Source organism: Esox lucius, chromosome 4, assembly GCF_011004845.1.
Source record: "Esox lucius isolate fEsoLuc1 chromosome 4, fEsoLuc1.pri, whole genome shotgun sequence".
NCBI classification, from domain to species: Eukaryota; Metazoa; Chordata; class Actinopteri; order Esociformes; family Esocidae; genus Esox; species Esox lucius.
The window spans coordinates 34,666,193-34,672,192 of NC_047572.1; the positions used below are offsets into that span (position 1 = coordinate 34,666,193).

At 45.0% G+C, this 6,000-nt stretch overlaps 1 protein-coding gene across 7 annotated transcripts in view; it reads right to left on the reverse strand.

Annotated features, from left to right (window-relative positions):
* The window catches only part of rps6kal (ribosomal protein S6 kinase a, like), a 49,554-nt gene that overhangs the window by 7,777 nt on the left and 35,777 nt on the right, over positions 1–6,000 (reverse strand). The window lies entirely within an intron of this gene.

Consider the following 6,000-nt stretch of genomic DNA (forward strand, 5'->3'; position numbering starts at 1 on the left):
CAAGTATTAGTAAAGAGCTAGATTCTCTGGGCCTTAAAACCAGGGATCAAGTGCATAACCTTGTTATTCTGATAGACTCAGACCCCTCATTTAACAGTCATAGAAAAACAAATTAATTAAATTCAATTTGGTATGGAATTGATGTGTACAGAGAGGGAAAGTGGCATCAAACATTCTCCAACCCTTGGAGGTACATTATTTCCTTCGATAAACTCTAAACTGAGGACATTACATGATCTAACATGCAATATAAGCTTAGATATAATGGAGAGTTTCAATTAAAGGGCAATACACAGGTGTGTTATATAAACATGATCAATCTCTTTGCACATAGCAATTCCCAATAATGTTATTGATGGATAAAAATTACTTGTCTCTTACACAATGGCTTACGAAACGCATAACTGTGTTACGAAACGCATAACTGTGTTACGAAACGCATAACTGTGTTACGAAACGCATAACTGTGTTACGAAACGCATAACTGTGTTAATTGGGAAGGTTTCCACACAAGCTCTGAAGAATAAGGGTTGAGAGCTGCATTGTACATGATGTCACTGGTATTATCAAATTGTCATAGATAGCTAATAATTAGTCTAGTCTAAAGTTAGCTATAGTCATGTAACTTTGTTAGCTATAGTCATCATCATCATCATCATCTTCTTCCGCTTCATCCGGGGCCGGGTCGCGGGGGCAGCAGTCTAAGCAGGGATGCCCAGATTTCCCTCTCCCCAGACACTTCCTGCAGCTCTTCCGGGGGGACACCGAGGCGTTCCCAGGCCAGCCGGGAGACATAGTCCCTCCAGCGTGTCCTAGGTCTTCCCCGGGGTCTCCTCCCGGTGGGACGGGACCGGAACACCTTCCCTGGAAGGCGTTCCGGAGGCATCCGAAACAGATGCCCAAGCCACCTCAGCTGACCCCTCTCGATGTGGAGGAGCAGCGGCTCTACTCCGAGCTCCTCCCGGGTGACCGAGCTTCTCACCCTATCTCTAAGGGAACGCCCGGCCACCCTGCGGAGAAAGCTCATTTCGGCCGCCTGTATCCGGGATCTTGTCCTTTCGGTCATGACCCAAAGCTCATGACCATAGGTGAGAGTAGGAACGTAGATTGACCGGTAAATCGAGAGCTTCGCCTTGCGGCTCAGCTCTTTCTTCACCACGACAGACCGATACATTGACCGCATTACTGCAGAAGCTGCACCGATCCGTCTGTCAATCTCCCGTTCCATCCTTCCCTCACTCGTGAACAAGACCCCTAGATACTTAAACTCCTCCACTTGAGGCAGGCACTCTCCACCAACCTGAAGTGAGCAAGCCACCCTTTTCCGACTGAGGACCATGGCCTCAGATTTGGAGGTACTGATTCTCATCCCCACCGCTTCACACTCGGCTGCAAACCGTCCCAGCGCATGCTGAAGGTCCTGGTTTGAAGAGGCCAACACGACAACATCATCCGCAAAGAGCAGAGACGAAATCGTGTGGTCCCCAAACCTGACACCCTCCGGCCCCTGGCTGCGCCTAGAAATTCTGTCCATAAAAATTATGAACAGAACCGGTGACAAAGGGCAGCCCTGCCGGAGTCCAACATGCACTGGGAACAAGTCTGACTTACTGCCGGCAATGCGGACCAAGCTCCTGCTTCGGTCGTACAGGGACCTGACAGCCCTTAGCAAAGGACCCAGGACCCCATATTCCCGAAGCACTCCCCACAGGATGCCGCGAGGGACACAGTCGAATGCCTTCTCCAAATCCACAAAACACATGTGGATTGGTTGGGCAAACTCCCATGAACCCTCCAACACCCCGTAGAGGGTATAGAGCTGGTCCAGTGTTCCACGGCCCGGACGAAAACCACACTGTTCCTCCTGAATCCGAGGTTCTACTATCGGCCGTATTCTCCTCTCCAGAACCCTGGCATAGACTTTCCCGGGGAGGCTGAGAAGTGTGATCCCCCTGTAGTTGGAACACACCCTCCGGTCCCCCTTCTTAAAAAGAGGGACCACCACCCCGGTCTGCCATCCCAAAGGCACTGTCCCCGACCGCCACGCGATGTTGCACAGGCGTGTCAACCAAGACAGCCCCACAACATCCAGAGACTTGAGGTACTCAGGGCGGATCTCATCCACCCCCGGTGCCTTGCCACCGAGGAGTTTCTTGACCACCTCAGTGACTTCAGCCCGGGTGATGGACGAGTCCACCTCTGAGCCCTCATCCTCTGCTTCCTCAATGGAAGATGTGACGGCGGGATTGAGGAGATCCTCGAAGTACTCCTTCCACCGCCCGACGACATCCCCAGTTGAGGGCAACAGCTGCCCACCTCTACTGTAAACAGCGTTGGTAGGGCACTGTTTCCCTCTCCTGAGGCGCCAGATGGTTTGCCAGAATCTCTTCGAGGCCAGCCGATAGTCCTTCTCCATGGCCTCACCGAACTCCTCCCAGGCCCGAGTTTTTGCCTCCACAACCACCCGGGCTGCAGCCCGCTTGGCCTGTCGGTACCCGTCAGCTGCCTCAGGAGTCCCACAAGCCAACCAGGCCTGATAGGACTCCTTCTTCAGCTTGACAGCATCCCTTACTTCCGGTGTCCACCACCGGGTTCGGGGATTGCCGCCTCGACAAGCTATAGTCATGTAACTTTAATTAGAATTCTCTCAATGCCTATAAACCCTTGCACTAACAATATCAGAATCAGAAAGGGTTTTATTGCCAAGTAAGGAATGTGTTCTGGCTGTTGGTGCAACAATTTATACAAAAGGAATATGGGAAATAAAAACAAATAAGAACAGTGGACAGAGCATAAAAATAGTAGACTGTGCATTAATCAATTACTAAAAATAACTACATAGTATACATAAGTTGCAATATTTTGTCCAGTTGAAATACCTTAATGTATGTGCATTAACCTCAGCTAAAGGAACTGCATTTACTAACAAACTAGATCACTAATTACAACATTTGTGATAAGGACGAAATAAAGTTTGCAAAAAACTGAAGCAAACCTAATGTCAGAGTCACATGACGATAACGTGTCAATCAATGGCAACCTCGTGGTCAATTATGGGTACCGCGGAAAAAAATACAGGTTTTTAAGAATAAACTGTAGATATACCTTTCTTGTAATGCCTGGTTTCAAATGGCCAGGATGTATATAGGGCATACACAGCTCTGGAAAAAATAGAGACTACACCTACTTTTTCTTAAATCAGCATCTCTACATGTATGGCAGCCATTCCATTCCAGTGTCTGTTAAATTCCAACACAGACACACCTCATTTTACTTAATGAGGTACTGATTAGGTGATTACTTGAAACATATCTAATTTAACAAGGAAAAGTATAAAAACCATTACTATCCTCTTGCAATAGGACCAGCTGGATGGGAAAAACAGTGCAAGTAGTACCTCCGGTAATTTAAATTAAAAAACGAACTATTCAGCGTGACAAATTAGTTGAAAAGAAAAGCTTTGAGTGAGGAAAAGAAGGGTTAAATTCAATCAACCAGATCAAGACCCTGTCATGGCCAGCACAATCTCCAAAAATGAACCCCACTGAAAACCTCCGGAATTTGATCAAGAGGAAGATGGTCACAAGCCATCAAACAAAGCCGAGCTGCATGAATTTATGCGCCAGGAGTGGCATAAAGTCACCCAACAGCAATGTGACAGACTGGTTGAGAGCATGCCAAGAAGCATGAACGCTGTGATTAGAAATCAGGGTTATTCCAACAAATATTCATTTCGAAACTCTTCCTAAGTTAAAACATCAGTATTTTGTTGTTGAAAAATGAATATAAATGTGTTTTCTTAGCAGTATTTGAGGTCTGTCTATTCTTTGGGGTTATTTTAACCAGTTGTTATTTCCTACAAATAAATACTCTAAATGACAATATTTTGATTTGGAATTTGGGAGTAATGTTGTCAGTAGTTTATAGAATACAACCAAACTGTTAATTTTACTCAAACACATACCTATGAATATTAAAACTAGAGAAACTGATAATTTTGCAGTGGTCTCTTAATTTTTTCCAGAGCTGTATATGTGCATAGGGCAAGCATTCTGATTTGTTAATACATTTTCATGTAAACTTTCAGGAGTCAGTTTTGGTTTAAATACAGGACACAAAGAGAGGAAGAGGGCTGAATAGTTATAATAGTGTGGTTGAAACAGTTGGCTTGAAAAAGTTATTTAAAAATGTTGAATTAAAGATGAAATTATTTCATGAAAAGAAATGGTGGTCTTTGTATTGGAGGAAAAACCATCTTCATAGAGGGTTAGATTTCATGTTAGGTGACATACAAGTAATTGTCTGTGTTTGCAAAAATGAGTACTACCACTTCATTTGGTATTCAAGTGGTTATGGAGTAGAAGGCAAGGCTGGAGATATGTCTACAAACAAATAGTCTTGAGAGCAAGAGAGAGAGACGCTAGAGAGATAGGACTAAGATTCAGGGGTCAGGATTGGTCAGGTTGTTGAGCAGCTTTTGAAAGGAGCAGCTTTTGAAAGAAGCAACAATAGGGGTAAGTGTTATGGATGCCCGACAATTAATAAATAAAACGTAAACACAGTGACATAAGTATATTATTACATTATCAGCTCCAATGATTGCAATAAAAAAAAAAAATTGCACAGCCAATAATGTAATGTGTCACATTATGGGGAAACGGTAATTATGTTATGGGTTCTGAAATGAAATTACATTATTGGTAAGTTATTACATAAGTGAAATTTATTACACTGAACAAAATTATAAACGCAACCACTTGCCTCACACAGTGCAACACATCTCCTTCACATAGAGTTGATCAGGTTGTTGATTGTGGCCTGTGGAATGTTGGTCCACTCCTCTTCAATGGCTGTACGAAGTTGCTGGATATTGGCAGGACCTGGAACACGCTGTCGTATACGCCGATCCAGAGCATCCCAAACATGCTCAATGGATGACATGTCCAGTGAGTATGCTGGCCATGCAAGAGCTGGGATGTGTTCAGCTTCCAGGAATTGTGTACAGATCCTTGCAACATGAGGTGATGGTCGTGGATGAATGGCACAACAATGGGCCTCAGGATCTATTCACTGTATCTCTGTGCATTAAAAATGCCATCAATAAAATGCACCTGTGTTCATTGTCCATAACACGCCTGCCCATACCATAACCCCACCGCCACCATGGGCCAGTCGATCCACAACATTGACATCAGCAAACCGTTCACCCACACGATGCCATACACACTGTCTGCCATCTGCCCTGTACAGTGAAAACTGGGATTCATCCGTGAAGAGAACACCTCTCCAAAGTGCCCGACGCCATCGAATGTGAGCATTAGCCCACTCAAGTCGATTACAAGGACGAACTGCAGTCAGGTTGAGACCCCGATGAGGGGGACGAAAATGCAGATGAGCTTCCCTGAGACGGTTTCTGACAATTTGTGCAGAAATTCTTTGGTTATGCAAACCGATTGTTGCAGCAGCTGTCTGGGTGGCTTGGAGGTGAAGATGCTGGATGTGGAGGTCCTGGGCTGGTGTGGTTACATGTGGTCTGTAGTTGTGAGGCCGGTTGGATGTACTGCCAAATTCTCTGAAATGCCTTTGGAGACGGCTTATGGTAGGGAAATGAACATTCAACTCACAGGCAACAGCTCTGGTGGACATTCCTCCAGTCAGCATGCCAATTGCACGCTCCCTCAAAATTTGCGACATCTGTGGCATTGTGCTGTGTGATGGAACTGCACATTTTAGAGTGGCCTTTTATTGTAGCCAGACTAAGGCACACCTGTGCAATAATCCTGCTGTCTAATGCCACACCTGTGAGGTGGATGGATTAACTCGGCACAGCAGAGGTGCTCACTAACACAGATTTTGACAGATTTGTGAACAATATCTGAGAGAAATAGGCCTTTTGTGTACATAGAGAAAGTCTTAGATCTTTGAGTTCAGCTCATGATAAATAGGGGCAAAAACAATTGTTACTTTTATAATTTTGTTCAGTGTACATTAAGATTGTAA